This window comes from Tamandua tetradactyla, chromosome 8, assembly GCF_023851605.1.
Source record: "Tamandua tetradactyla isolate mTamTet1 chromosome 8, mTamTet1.pri, whole genome shotgun sequence".
Lineage (NCBI taxonomy): Eukaryota > Metazoa > Chordata > Mammalia > Pilosa > Myrmecophagidae > Tamandua > Tamandua tetradactyla.
In genome coordinates, this window is record NC_135334.1 from 28,907,602 (window position 1) to 28,923,034 (window position 15,433).

The window sequence follows — 15,433 nt, forward strand, 5'->3', positions numbered from 1 at the left end:
AATAAGGAATCCATCTAAAATAACAATTACTCTAGAGTTTCTGGGAACCATAATAAATAACATGTATAACCATTCAGAAACTTTTGCTTGGGAAGATTATGAGGATCATGAAAATTATAAGGCAAGTCACTAAAATAGAATCAGTTCATTTTAGGCAGAAGATTGATGGGGGTGCTATATAATCTATAGTTCTCGCAGTCACATCTCAGATAATTCTCTCAAGGGTAAAGAGCATTGTGATGCAAAAGAGCAAGGCAAGGGAAGACAGCATCTTAAAATACTCTCCAGTGGCCACAAAAGGGACTTGTTTCCTTGTGAAACATTTCACAGCCAGTTACCTTCCAGGGTGGCTGCGCAGAGCTGAGATCAGAGGGATGTGAAGGGACTTGCTCCCCTTCTTTCCCTGTCTTGGTCAAGACAAGGCCATGTTTTACAAGTGGCAGGGATAACCTAGAGTTCACATATTGAAAGGCAACTGGACTGGAGGGGGGAAGCTGAAAGATGGAGCCAGGAGAAGAGACATCTGGGACTGTTCTCAAATTCTGAAAGGGTACAACACTTGTTCAAAGCTGCTTCAGATGGCAGAACTAGGACCCATTGGTGAAAGTTACAGGGAGAAACTTGGCTCAATACAGGAAGGGTTCCTTAAAAACAGATTTGCTTCACCTGAATGGGGAATACAATGCTGTTAGTGGCTGCCTTGCCAGGGCGAAGTTGAACACCACTTCCATCTCGGCCTGCCTGGAATCTAGAGATGTCCTTGAAAGGATCTCACATGTCCAGTTGGGTTACTGGCCATGAGTAATCAAGCAGCCTTGATCACCTTCCAAGTGTGTTATAGATGGGAAACCTGTGCTGTGTCAGAGGTTTTTTGGTCTCATTACTTCGAAGATCTCTTCCAATTGTGAGTCTATGGGAATGAGAGAAGTGGTCTTGAGCATACATGCACGCGCGCACACATGCATGCACACACACACACACACACACACACACACACCACCTTCCTTCTGAGTGGTTCTTTACTTTTTGCAGAAACACCACCACACACCACCAGTGAGTGGGGCTGTGCTAGGAGAAGGCACACCACTGAGTGAGTTTTTCAGAACCACAGCATGAGGGCTAAGTGCCCACCTGTGTCTACAAGACTAGCTGTTAGATCAGAATAGCAAAATGAGTCCAGCTTTGTTGCACTCCCATCGCTCCAAACACACAGCAATGGCAGGCAAATAAAGAAATATACACACATTAATATCTCTATGGATCAGAAATGGAAGAGAAACCCAAAGCAGTGAGCAAGGCTGAAGCTAAAGGACCACAGGGCTCCAGGCCTCGAAGCTGGCAGTACAGCTGGGGAGCTCAACTCTAACAACAACAAATGAGCTAAAAGCGCTCCACTGCTTAAATCCAGAAAGGACACTTAAAAAAAAAAAAAAAAAAAAAAACAGTTGCCAAGGTCTGCCTTGGGTTATAGCTTCATAGGAAGCTATGGGTCTGGGGAAGTAGAAAGCAAGGCCTCTCCCAGGAATTGAACCAAGCCATCCACTGGCTCTGTGCCTGGATATGTGTTAGTGTCAGTATCTCCAATTCATAAGTCACCATGAGAAGACCCATTTTTGTACCAGGGACTCAGGGGAAGCAAACAAACCTCTAGACTGGTAGAACTGAATACACAAGAAGGGAAGGAAAAAATCTACAAGCCTCCCACTCAAATCCAAAATTACAAAACACATGAAGATATCTAATGCCAAGAAAAATAGCCAACATCAACAATCTGAACATGAATCAACCCAGGTGAAATCAGTTTCATAAAAAAGCATCACAAACATACATAAGTACATTTAGGATGTTTGAGAGATAACTGCAGTCATAATATTTGTAATGCAAACAAGGCCAAACAGCCAGGCAGCCAGCTTCCTAGACCTGCACCCATCAGGGCAGCATAGAGGTCAAGCATGACCAGAATATCAGGGTCTAGGAAAGAGACCCTAAATTTCTGGCTGAGAGACTTTGAAGTTGCCTCTCTAGGCATGCACCAGCCTCTTCCTTGGCTGTGGGAGCAGCTGGGATGCAGCAGCAGTATCAGAGAGCAGAACCTGGGCTCAGTGTTCTCAGTGGAGGCAGACAAGCACGCCCCATGTGATCAAGCGGCTGAAGTCCAAGTCTTGTGGGTGCAGCTCATATGACTTAGCAACTTAGTAGCAAATATTTGTGGCTAGAGAAGTACCAACCCCCTCCTCTCCTAGGCATGATGGGGGATGAAGATGCAGGGCTGGTATCCAATACTTGCTGTTGGCCAGGCATGATCGTCATAACACTGGACAACTTCCATGGATCTGCGCTTAAGGCCGATTCCTTTTCTAGGAGGCCTGTCTGTAGGATACCAGTCCTAGACAAGTCAACCCTTATCCCTCAATATCCATTTCAGAAGGAATAACAAAAAATTGTATGGAACTAAAACAGGTAGGCATGAAAAATATTTTTTCAATCTTAGAAATGAAAAATATAGTAACTAAATTTAAAAACTCAATAGTCAAAAAAATCTTTGTAATGGTCATAATCAGAGAGAAACTTAGTAGAAGGCACGGCTCAGAATTCACCTAAAATGCAGCCAGAGATACAAAGAGATAAAGGCGCGAAAGAATAGTTAAGGTAGCAAACATCCAATAGGCACTTCAGAAGAAGAAAATGAAGGCACCACAAAGAAGTTTAGTTGATTCCTCTCCATCACAGCCCACATTCAATCCATCAGCAAATGTTCTTTTACCTTCTAAACATATTCTGGACCTGACCACTTATCTCCATAATCAACTGACCTCAGGCCTCCTTTACTTGACTCTTCATTCAGGAGCCAAAGTGACCATTTAAAAATATAAATCTGATCACGTTGTTTCCCTGCTCAAAACCCATAACCTATGATGTGAGGAGCTGAGGAAAGAACTCCAGGTCAAGGGAACAGTGTGTGAGAAGGCCATTAGCAGGAAAGAATTAGGAGAAAGTAGGAAGTTCAGCCTGAAAGAGTAAAGGGAGAATTACCATGTCACACGCTGCTGCATGTAGAGTAAGAAGGGACAAGGGTCAATGTTTGCAGGGAAGGGGTATACTGAGCAACATGGGCTTGAGATTCCCAGTGATTGATACACCTGTCTAATAGGCTTCCTCCTCCCTCCTTCCTTATTCTTTATCTCATAATACATCCAGGTTTTAAGGAACCTGACGATTATACAACATGGAGGGCCTTCTTTTAAAAAGATCACAAATTCAAAATCACTAGGACCTGTGCAAGTGAGGGGCACTTAATGTTCAGCACTGATAGCTTCATGCTAAGTCCACTTCAGCCTACACATATGATTTGCAATTGGTTTGTCTACTATTTATTTGTCTGTCTCCATACTAAACTGTATGGTCCATGGGGACAGGGACCATATCTGTTTGTTCACCACCAGCACTGTGTTTATCATAGAGTTCAAATACTCCTGGAATAAATTAAATCTATCACTTCACCAGCCATGGAGTGAAAACGAATCTGTAGGACCTTTCTCTGCCCTGCTGCTCATACCTCTGACCCCTCCAACCCTGGGTGTGCAATTAGGAACCATGTGTTGAGGTCAAGGCCTTCCCCAGCCCCATACCAGCCCTCCTTTCCTCTGCTGTTTCCCACTATAACTCTTCCACTAGGTTTGACTCCTCACTATTCCCTGAACATCCCCTAGGCCTTTCACCTTGGTGCCTTCATGCACAAGGGAAATCCTCTTTCCCTTCTCTGCACGTCTAAATCCGACACCTCCCTAAATTTCCAGATCAAATGCCTCCTCCTCTACCAACCCCCGACTAAAAGTAGTTTCCCTTCATCTCAACTCCCTCTGCCCATTTTCTGTCCTTTGCTATGGTGTCCATCACTAATTCAGGATTGCTATTTATTTCCCTTAAACCCTCCCAGAAGGATAAGCTCCTTGAGAGCAGGTCTGATTCATCTTTGTGTTTCCTCCCAGATGGAGAGTGCCTTGTGCTAATTAATGCAGGTTGATGAATGAGAGAACAAATGAATACATTACTAAAGGTCCACCCAAAGGCCTGATCATTTATTCACTCCACAAATATTTACAGAGCATCTACTGTGTTCAGAGCAGGGTGCTGCACCATGTCTGCCCCAGAGTACTGGGGCAAGAGCTTAGGAAGAACTTCCAAAGGCATGCCAACTGAGCCATGTTAGTGAGACAAAGTGAAAGTGGTACAATTTCAAGAAACAAAACCTAAGGAGCATGTACTACAGTACTTCAGAATTTGGAGGGGCAAGCAGATGTGAATGCCCTCTCAAACAACCACCCCACCATCATCTCCTTACCCTCCCCCACACCATCACCCTACACCCTCCTGGCCAGGAATCCAAAGTTTTCTGCTGAATTCTGAAGTTCTGTGTATTATCCTCCCTTTAATCAGTATCAACATTTATCCAGTTCCCAAAGTATATAAGCAGTGACACTAAGGTCTCTACAGCTTTGCCAGTCCATCCTGTGACTTCCTTTGATTCAACCTGTACATGATGGTCCATAATACTCAAGGACAATTCAAGCCATGAGGAATTCCATGCAATCTATGGTTTGACCACTGAACCAAAGGTCACCACCATTTCATCAAAGTCCCAATTCCAAGAGAAGAGAGCACTCTTCTGTTAGTATTTGCAAGACCATTTGGCTTCCGTGTCTTGTGGTGCAAAGACAGGGATTTAGCCCCTAAGAATATCTTTTTGGAGCTATTCTAGCACAGGGTGGTCTACATTTTTCAAGCTTGATAACATCAGTAGAACCTCTCCCCTTTCCCCTCCTGACCCACCCCAGGAAACTTGGCCACATATACCCTCTAGTCAGAACCCTGTGTTTCACAAGGAGTTTACATTAAAGCAAATATTGGATATTAAAGAAATAGACTCCTGGGATCATATCACACTTGGGTCTACTCACAAACACAAGAGGCTGGCTGTAAGAATGAGGCCAAGGAATCGACTGTCTCCCCCAGAGGTGAGTTCAGTGATTCCATAAGCTAGGGTTTTCATCTGTTAATTTCTGCCCCAGAACATGACTCTGTTTCCTTTGTTTGGAGAAACCCTCAAGGATGAGAGACAGAGACAGTTGTCCTTGGACTTGGTAATATTTATGAGACAAAGCAGGCTGCATCCTGCTCTCAAATGCTTAAAGGAACACTGGTGACTTGTTACCAAGCTGTCCCATTTGGTAAAAGGGGGGGAAGAAAATGTCTGCGCTGGGGGCCAAGTGATGAATACAGGGAGGACATCCCCAGCAGCTGGGAGAAGTCCACAAGGGCTAATAATGGAGGGCTTTGTATGCCCTATTCCAGAGTCCGGATTTTATCCTGGCCCTAATGAGGAGCCTGAGAAGGATTCCAAGTCTGGGTCTGAAAGACCCACTTTGCATTTTAGATTCTCACTCTGATTCTGGATCAGAAAGGGGAAAGACCACAGGCAGGGAGGCCAGTTAAGGGACTATCAGTACAGACTAAGCAAGAAATGCCCAGTGCTGGAAACTCACAGGGGGCGAGGGATGGGGCAAAGAGCAGAAAGATGGAAGAGAATGGAATCATTGGGAGGCCACATCTATAAGACTTAATAATGAATTCGGCAAGGGGTTCAAGGAGAAAGCATGGGGATGACACCCTGGATTCTGTGCAGTCATTTTCCAAAGCCGAACACTGGAGGAGAAACAGGTTTGAGGGGGAAGATGGTGGCTCCATTTGAGACATGTGCTCCTGCGGGAAATCACGTACAGATGATCTCAGGGGCCTGGCACTTCAGAGTGCAGGGCTAGAAACGCTGCAGAGGATTCCCAGTGATATCACTGTCTCCATTCAGTGAAGAAGAAAGAAAAATTCAAAGAGGTTAGGTAACTTGTACAAGTGTGTACGGTATGAAGTGGTGTGAAGTAACGGATTTTAGGTGAAACTGTGTTTCCTGGGGAGAGGAAAGGTGACAGAAGTAGCTTCCTGGGAGCTTTAGGAGACATTCTACTGATGACCAATAGATTGCAGATCTATGTCCATCCAGGACTAAAACATCCCCTCTTTTGACCCCCATGTCCACGAAGACAGCGTAGTAGGAAAAGCACTGGCTCAGGAGCTGTTTATCCATTTACTATTTATTTACTACTGAAGACAAGCCATTTTGCACCTTGGTGTTTCCATTTCCTCAACCGTACAATGAAGTTAAATGAATGATTCCTCAGGTTTCACAATTCTAACCTGAATGAATCTGTAATTCATCTTTATATTTCTTTCACTTTTTTAACTCAAGCCCATCTCTCTTCCAAATACTTTGTTTCTGATTCTAATATCATATATGTTCATTGTAAAAAAGGGAAAAAAGCTAAAAAGGAAACAAAAAGCAGTGTCACCAGTCAGAGATAACACTGCTAGCATTTTACTGTAATTACTATTTATCTTTCTTTCTCTATGCAAATATACATGTGTTTAAAAAAAAAAACAAACACCGAAATTGGGTAATAATATCCCCTACTGAGTGTCTGAAACATGCCAGGCACAGGGCTAATGTTAGGCACATGATCACCAATCCTTTAACAACCCTGTGGGGGAGCCAGCCACGTCCCCACTTTATGGAAAAGAAAACTGAAGTACAAAAAAGTCTACAAACCTGATTGAGAGCATGTAACCACTAAGTAACAGACTAGAATTCCCAGGGTCCCAATCTCCTAAGCCATGTAACTTGTTTTGTGACCTTTTTTTTTTTTAATTTAATTCATCTTTAGTATGTTCACCTTTTTCAAGTGTTTTCCTACCACATTATGATAAGTGGCTTCAAGATATCAAGCACACACTTGTTACCCAGTCCTTTAGTTATTAGCATTTCAGATGTTTTAGATTTTCACTCTCAGGTACAATGCTGTGATTATCATCCTTCCATATATTTCTTTCCACTCAGCAGTAATTATTTCCTTAGGGTAATTTATAAAGGTTGAACATTTTAGTCAAAGGGTATATACACTCTTAAGGTTTTTGACAAATAGTGTCAAATTACCCTGCCCCCCCAAAAAAAATTGAATGAATATTCTCCTCTTAATTTATAAAAATCCAATTTGCCAACAAAGTCATTAGTCGTTGGGAATTATCTTTTTATTAATCTTTGCTAATTTTATAAATGAAATTTTTTTACTGTTGTTGATTCGAATGTCATTGACCATTTCAGGATTCAGTTTAATAAGTACTGAGCATTCAAAGAAGAGCTCCCAGTCCTCGGACCGCAGGAAGGAAATGAAGGAATGGGATAAGAGGGAGAGAAAATTAATTTCATTCATTTAACAAAAACCAAGTACCTACCACATGCAGAGCATGGCATTAAGCCCCGCAGGCACTAAAATGAATAAGAGCAAGCAAATATTGAGCATTAATTTATTGGTTTGATTGAATAACCAGCCACACTCCCTTAAACTGCCAGGCTTAAGATTTTCATCTTTCTGCTCATTTCCATAACTGAACATGTAGGGATTCAAGAGACTTTGTTGTTGTTGCTCACTCTTTTTCATCACTTATTAACGTTCACATCTCCTTCCCACCCTTCTGGGAACCACAGACCTCATCATCAACACTGGCTGCCTCAACTGAGCATCTGGCTTAGGAAACTGGTCACACAAATGGATTGAGGTTCATTTCACCTGCAGTGGCTGTTTCTTTTTCCCCTTTCTCCTGCTGTACCTTTTCCAGCTCTCTTCACTCCTGCTCTATCCCTTTTCCTCCACTCAAAGCCATTCTCTACTCAGTCCCTGCAAGGTCTCCTTTCTCTTTTCTCTAAGGCAAAATCTCCTGACACCATAGATATTCCCTGGGCTTTCTATTTACTGTTCACGATGTATTTTAGCTATATTGCCCAAAGCATCTAGGGCCAGCACAGCTAAATAGACATTTGCTTCATTCAAACTCTGAAATAGTTTGTCCCTGACTAGAATTTCAAGGGAAATTCAGAGTGAGGAAAGTTTGGTGTGAGCTGGAGTGGTCGGAAAGGGCTGGCTGCCAAAGGTGGGATTTGAACCAAAGCTTAAGAGGTAAGATTTAGAGATACTGTGGGCAAGGAAAAATGTTTCCTCATCCCTTTCCTTCCTTTCCCCCTTCAGCCGTTTCTGAGGAACCTTTAGTAAGACAGAGAAAGGAGACAGATTGCTAGCAAAAAAAAAACGTGTTGAAGGATGCTAGGAGAGGAAGTCAGTTACAGGTGTCTTGCTCACAATCTACTCTGAAGATGGGGCAGGACCTGAGCTCCCCCAGGCACACACGAGCCTCAAGATGACCCTGCCCCTGGGAGGGGCCACAGACCATAAGAGAGGGCTGGTAGGTACAAAACACCAAGATAACAGTGAAAGAGGAAGGAGGGAAACCAGAACAAGAAGGGGTTCCTCAGAGATATGAAAGGAAATGTGAGGAAATATTTTCCCCATCCTCTGGATGCCAAGTATATGAGCTAATACTAACCCTCTCTTACTGGTAATAGGCTGTACCTACATACCCTCCCATATGACACAGACATAACCAAGCAGTTGCCCTGATTCTGATAACAATCATTGAAGAAATAGATGCTGTACAGGGTACTGTATCTGTATGAGATCATTGAATGTCATCAGGCACCAGGACTCCCAGCCAGGGTGCATATCTGGGAGCTGATTAAAATGGCACATAGAGGTGTTAATAGTACAAATATAAGAATGTTCTTCTATGAACTAGAACAAATGTATGAGTATTACAAGGTTTTAATAAAAGGGTGGTATATGAGACAAATGCAGCTAATGCAAACTATGGACTATAGTTAACAATAATATAATAATTTTTCATCAACGGTAACAATGGTAACAGACCAGTACTAAGTGTCAATAATAGGAGTGTACAAAGGGTGTGTGTGTGGGGGGTTCTTTTTGGAGCAATGAAAATGTTCTAAAATTGATTATGCTGATGAAAGCACAACTCTGTGATTACACTGAGGGCCACTGATTGTACACATTGGATGGAGTGTATGATGTGTGAATAAAACTGCTTAAAAAAAATGGCCACCGAGGTTCTGCTTCCTTAGGTCTGTGGTGAAACCCAGGAACATGCATTTTTAATACACATCCCTAACGATGATGCAGAAGCCCAAGGTCCTGGGAGGCTGGAAGCTTCCCTCAGAGCCCACCATCCACCTTCACTGTCCAGTGAAGGCCCCTTCAGTCGTCCCTTCTCCCAAGATGCTCTTCCCTCACTGTTACATCCTCCCCATCCCTCTTCACTGACTCCTCTTTCACAAAGCTTCTCCCTGTGCCACCTGAAACCCTCACTTCCTGGAATACTCTCCTCTGTCGTCAACCCTTTCCTGCATCCTCTAAGCTTGGATGAAACCCAGTGCTTGGCTGATGACACCCCTTCCCAGAGCCACCCCTTACCTCTAGAGTACCTTGGGTAAATAAGAAAAAGGCAGGGCCTCCAGGTGGAAGGTTACCTTGGTTAAAGGTACCCCTGTGGCTAACCCAGCCCTGATGGCCAGAAGCTGGTGATAGGATGGAAGGATGGATTCTAGACCCTCCGCTCCTCTGAAAGTGCACAAACTGTGCCTCTTTGCAATGTCCATGGAGACTACTCATTCTCCAACACCCCACTAGCACCAAGGTCAGGAAGTGGTTGACATTCTCTTCACAGCCCAGTACCATTCCCAAACCTTTATCCCACCCCTTCCTGTCAAGCCTCTGTCCTGCAAGGCTTAGGTAAGTGGTTATATCAGCTCCTCATAGTGACCAGCCTCCAGCTTCCGTCAGTGAGGATGGACAGCCTTTCTCTCTCCTCCACCATCTTGCTATGTATCTTGGATGTCCACAACTCGTCCAACACCAAAGTCACAGCTCACAAACCTCCTCCACAAAGTGACTTTTACCTTATCTCCTTTCATGTCCCCCCACATCCTGGAACCTTATCAGAAATGTCACACATAGGACATCTCAAACTCCAAGAGCCCAGTCCCAAACCACAGTCCTTTTCCTATGCAGCTCTCCTCTGTTCTCACTCCTACAATGCTATCTCCTTGACATCACAGAGCCTCCTAACACAATTCCTTCATTTTCTATCTGACCAGTCTAGACCTCATGCTGACTACTGAATCATAGTCTCACAACACCTACCTTCTACCTCCACTTTTCTGGAAAAATCCTAACCCTGAATGAATTTCATTATCCACCTTCCACCTTCCTATGCCCAGGCTATGAGTACTGCTGAAGAAAAGCACTACAACCCTACAGATTTTGTTACCAACACAAATCCACGGTCTATAGTTTCAGCTGGGCTCTCAGTGCCACAGGTTAGAGATCCTTTTACTTGTATTTTGTAGGCCATCTCCCTCCTTTTTCTCAGGAACTGCTACAACCTCCACTCGCCCTTTAAGCCCTTCTATCCATCCCCCAAATCCCTCTATCTGAGCATATATCTCATCCTGTTTTAATGAGAAAGCTGAGGCCATAAGATGAGAGCTACCTTAACTTTCCAGTTTCCACATTCACGTTTATCAATCTCCTCACATTTCCAGTCTCCCAGGATGAGAGTTCACCATCCTTGGAACTGTCCTCAACAGTTTTTACTCTTTATCTTTTAACCTCTCCTTCTCTTGTGTTTCCTGCTCCTTAGCCTATGAATATGCTCATTTTGCAACATTTAAAAACAAACAAGCAAATAAAATCCCCACAAAAACAAAAAAGCAAATACCTCCCTTCCTCTGGTTCCCCCAGCTCCATCTTATCTCCCTCCTTTCCTTCCCTACTAAAATCTACACTTGCTCTCTCTACTGCCTTGCCTGCCCTTCCCAATTTAATTCACAGCAGTCTCTGATCCCACATTCACCCCTCTTCTGTCAAAAACCATCAATACCTTCCCAGTGCCAAATCCAATGGATAGTTTTCTACACTCTTCTGACTGTTGCATTTGACCCTATAGCACACTCTCTCTCTCTTCAAACTATCTACTCCCTTGTGACTATAATGCACTCACTCTAAGTCAGTGCAGGTCTCCTCCTCGGACTCCTCCCCCACCCACCACTTAAGCATTCAGGTTCCTTAGCAATCATTCCATAAACTACTGCTTTTCTCTTGCAGTATTTTGGGCAATATCAACCATGGTTGAAATTTTCATTATAACCTAAACCCTGAAAACTCCCAAATCTACACCCCTAGCCCAAACTTCCTTCCTGAATATTATTAGATTTGCATATCCAACTGCATGCTGGATATCTCCACTTGGACATTCTACAGGCACCTCAATCTAGAGCTTCCAAAACTGAACTCATCATCTCCACCCTTGCCCCAAACCTGCTCCTCCTGTGACCCTTATGTGTGATCCTTGTTTTAGTCAACAATGCCATGATCCACCCTGGACTCATCCTTAACCCCACCCTCTCTGCAGCAACCTACCCCTAAGATCTGCTCTTTTTATTGCCATGATTTTTTTTTTAATCTGCTTCCTTCCCTCCAGGCATACATCTGCTGACTATTCTGTGATAATTCATCATCACTCACCCTGACTATTACAACATTCTCCTTATGAGACTCCTCACTCCACCTAATCACTAAAGTGATCTATCTAAATCCAGATCTGGCCATGTCACCCTCCTGCTTTAAAACCTTCTAATAGTTCCCTGTTACCTGTAGATAAAGCCCCAAAACTTTGGCATGCCCTCTAAGGCCTCCCATGACCTGGCCCCTATTCACTCTCCAGCATCAGTCTCTGTCACTCCTTGCCTTAGACGTTGCGTTTTAGTAATTCCCTGCTCATATAATGCTCTTTCATATCTCCACACTTCTCTCTTCCAGGAACTCTGATTTCCAACATCTCCAATCCTCTCCTGGTTGTCCATCATTTACTCCAAAATTCCTGCCTTTCCTTTGAACTCTTAAGGCTTCCTGTGCTTACCTCTATCTCAGCTTATCAAATCATGGTGAAACAATGTGACTGTGTGATTGTGAAAACCTTGTGTCTGATGCTCATTTTAACTACCTTGTCAACAGACAAGTAGAACATATGGAATAAAAATAAATAATAGGGAGAACAAATGTTAAATTTAGTTTGAAATGCTAATGAAGGCAAGGGATAAGGGGTATGGTATGTATAATCTTTTTTTTTCTGTTTTTGTTTTATTTCTTTTTGTTGTCTTTTTATTTCTTTTTCTGAATTGATGCAAATGTTCTAAGAAATGATGAATATGCAAATAAGTGATAATATTGTGAATTACTGATTATATGTGTTAATGTTTTAGTTCGCTTGTTAAATTTTTTTAATAAATAAATTTTTAAAAAATAAATAAATAAACATTAAGGGGAACAAATGTTAAAATAAATTTAGTAGATTGAAATGCTAATGATCAGTGAAAGAGGGGGTAAGGGGTATGGTATGTATGAATTTTTTTCTGTTTTCTTTTTATTTCTTTTTCTGAATTGATGCACATGCTCTAAGAAATGATTATGATGAATATACAACTATGTCATGAAGAAAATAATGTTTATATTGTATGTTGATTGTTTATTAATAAAAATTTGAAAAAAAAATTATGGTGAAATTATGTTTAAGGGCCTACCTCCGAAAACTAAACCAAAAGCTATTCAAAAGCAGGGATCATTTATTGGTCTTTGTGCCCTTGCCCCCTCCCCAATGCATAGTGCCTAACATATAGTAGGCACTTAAAAATAATTATTGAATTGATTATCACAGCAAGGCTATGAGGCAGGTATTACATTGAAAACACTGGAACTCAGCAGGTCAAATACTAGCAGAAAGAAGGGCAGCAACTTGAAATCAACTCTAACTCTAAGGCCTGAGATCTTTAAAGTATGTACACGAAAACCCAACCAAAGCATGGAGATGAAAATGAGAACAACAGGTCACAGCACTCGCCTGGTGACACTGGAATGGGTGAGGAGTCTTGGGAAATGAAAGTGGTCAAGATTCTAGAAGGAGAAGAGTGAGAACCTGAGGCCCTGGGTGTCAGTGGTTCTAAGTAGAATCCTGATATGATAAACTGCCCAGCAGTACCAGGCCTGAGCTCCCACCAGCTAAATCTGGATTCCAGACCTCAGACAGCCGATGCCCCCACAGAGACCCACAACTCGGCATTACAACCATTTCTGGGTTCTGCACTTACCCAGCCTCTGCTTGCTGAGTAAGCCGACACTACCTCTCTTGGGGACTAGTCTCCAGAAAGTTCCTACTGTAGATCAAGACATGGAATCTTCCAAAGAAGAAAATAAATATCAATTCATGTGAGGAAGAGCTGCAATGTGCCTCCAGCTTTTCCTGGAAGATCCTTATCCACCCATCCTTCAGCAGCCTTCCCCTACAACCTCAAGCATAGAAGGCAGCAACAAAAGGAATCAAAAGGCAGAGGCATGAGGCATGCCAAAGAAAGTCCAGGCCTAGGAACCCACAGGATGAAGGGAACATTCCAAGACAGTAGCAAAAGAGGGGGGCTGTTAGACGTGACCAAAGGCCCCACACCTGTGTGCATCAGAGCACAGCCCTCCCCTGCACATCTTCCTCTGGGACGCCTATGCTAGAAGATGGCTGCTTCTAGATAAGGAAGGCACAAGGACATGGGGTTTGAATACCAGTGAAACAAAACCAAAAATACCATCCTCTGTTTGCAAAACATAGGAGAAGGCAGTAAGAGTGTAGATAACAAAGGATTAAGATGTACTGCTGTGCTCAAGTGAACTCCATGCCCAGCAAAGGTGAGGCGCAAGAATGGCCTCATTAGCAGCCAATCTGGCAGGTATCCAGGGAACATCCCTGCCCTCGGTCCTTACCTGAATCTCTGGGAGACAAGCCAGCTATCACCTCCCCTACAGAGTTCTATGAACTGGAGGGCTCCCTTCCTGCCTTGCGAAAAGGGCTGAACAGAAAGAAGACTGCTAAACTTCCAGCAGCTTCAGCTCTGATCACATTCTACATTCACAAGTGGAGACATTCATCACATACATACACTTGTTTCTGTTCTGCAGCCTGAGATAAGGGCCTTTTGTTTACCGAGTTTCACAAGAAAATGGAACCTGCTGCTCCTCTTTTCCACCTCCCCTTAGCCAAACACCCCGCTTTACCCCAACTCAGCTCTAATGGAGGGTTCATGATCAGCTGCACAGGCCACAGGCTTGCGCACAGGTATAGCTCATGCAATCCTGACTTAACTTCCTTTGCTTAAGGAGGGAAAGAAGCCTGGAATTTTGGAAATCCCCTCCAGGTGTGGGATAGCTTCTCAGAGGAATCTTACCACTAATGTTAACAAGGAAAACAGAGTCTATTGAGTGCATTCTCTATGCCAAGAACTGTGTTTTATAGGTGTTTTCTCATTAAAAGCTCCCAACAGCACTATGAGATGGAAACTAACCTTATACCCATTTTATAGATGAGGAAATAAACTAGTTCTGTAATTGGTCTGAGGTCATATGGGCAGCAAAAGCAAGTATACAAACACACAGATCTTTCTTCCTGACTTCAGCGCGCCTAACCACCCACTCCGAAGGAACTTTCTTCCTTGCCATTGTATATCATCCTTTTCATTGTATGGGCTATGATTTTGCCCTCTTGATAGCTGCTCAGATTTTCAGAACTAACTTGGTTTCCCATTGGTGTGTAAGATTCCTGATGGTAGGGAATCATTTTTTTTTTTTAATTTTTTTAGAACACAGGTATTCTTTTTTATTTTTTTAGAATTCAAATATAACTTTATTTATGTATCAGTGAATATGTCAGTATACACATAAATATACATATACATTCTCAAATTCTTGAGGTACATATTTACATATTCTGAAAATAAAAATGAATGATTTGTTTTCCTTATAACAAAGGATTTTTTTTTACCAGCTATTTCTTAAGGCATTGTTCTGAAAAATTCAGAAATATAAAATTCTACATTCATTTAGATTATTCAATTCAATTCCTTTTGTTTCCATACCTGATCTATTAAGAGACTAATGGTCTGTGGATTTCAGATGTCTTTTATGACCTCTGACTTGAATGTTAAAATATTTTATTTAGACTGCATAAAACAATGGATATTTTTTAAGTTTATCATAATTTTATAAACAGGTATTAGAATCTTGTTATAAGTATCACTAATTAATCAAGCAAGGAAGGTTGTTAGTTTTAAACATGAGAAACCACCTCTGTTTATTTTAATAGGAAAAAGGATTATTGTTGGTAAATTCCAGAATCAGCAGGAAGGCTGTGGAACTGGGCTCAGAAAATATTAGCAGGATGTAGGGAAGCCAGGCAGCCAAGAACACAACCACCATCACATCATGTGCTCAGTCTGGTTAGAAAATGAATTCTCATGCCAGGACCACTGGGCATGCCCTGCCGAGCTGTTGGAATTCACTGCAGCTGCCATGGTGGCCACTGGACTCTTGCTATTTTTGCT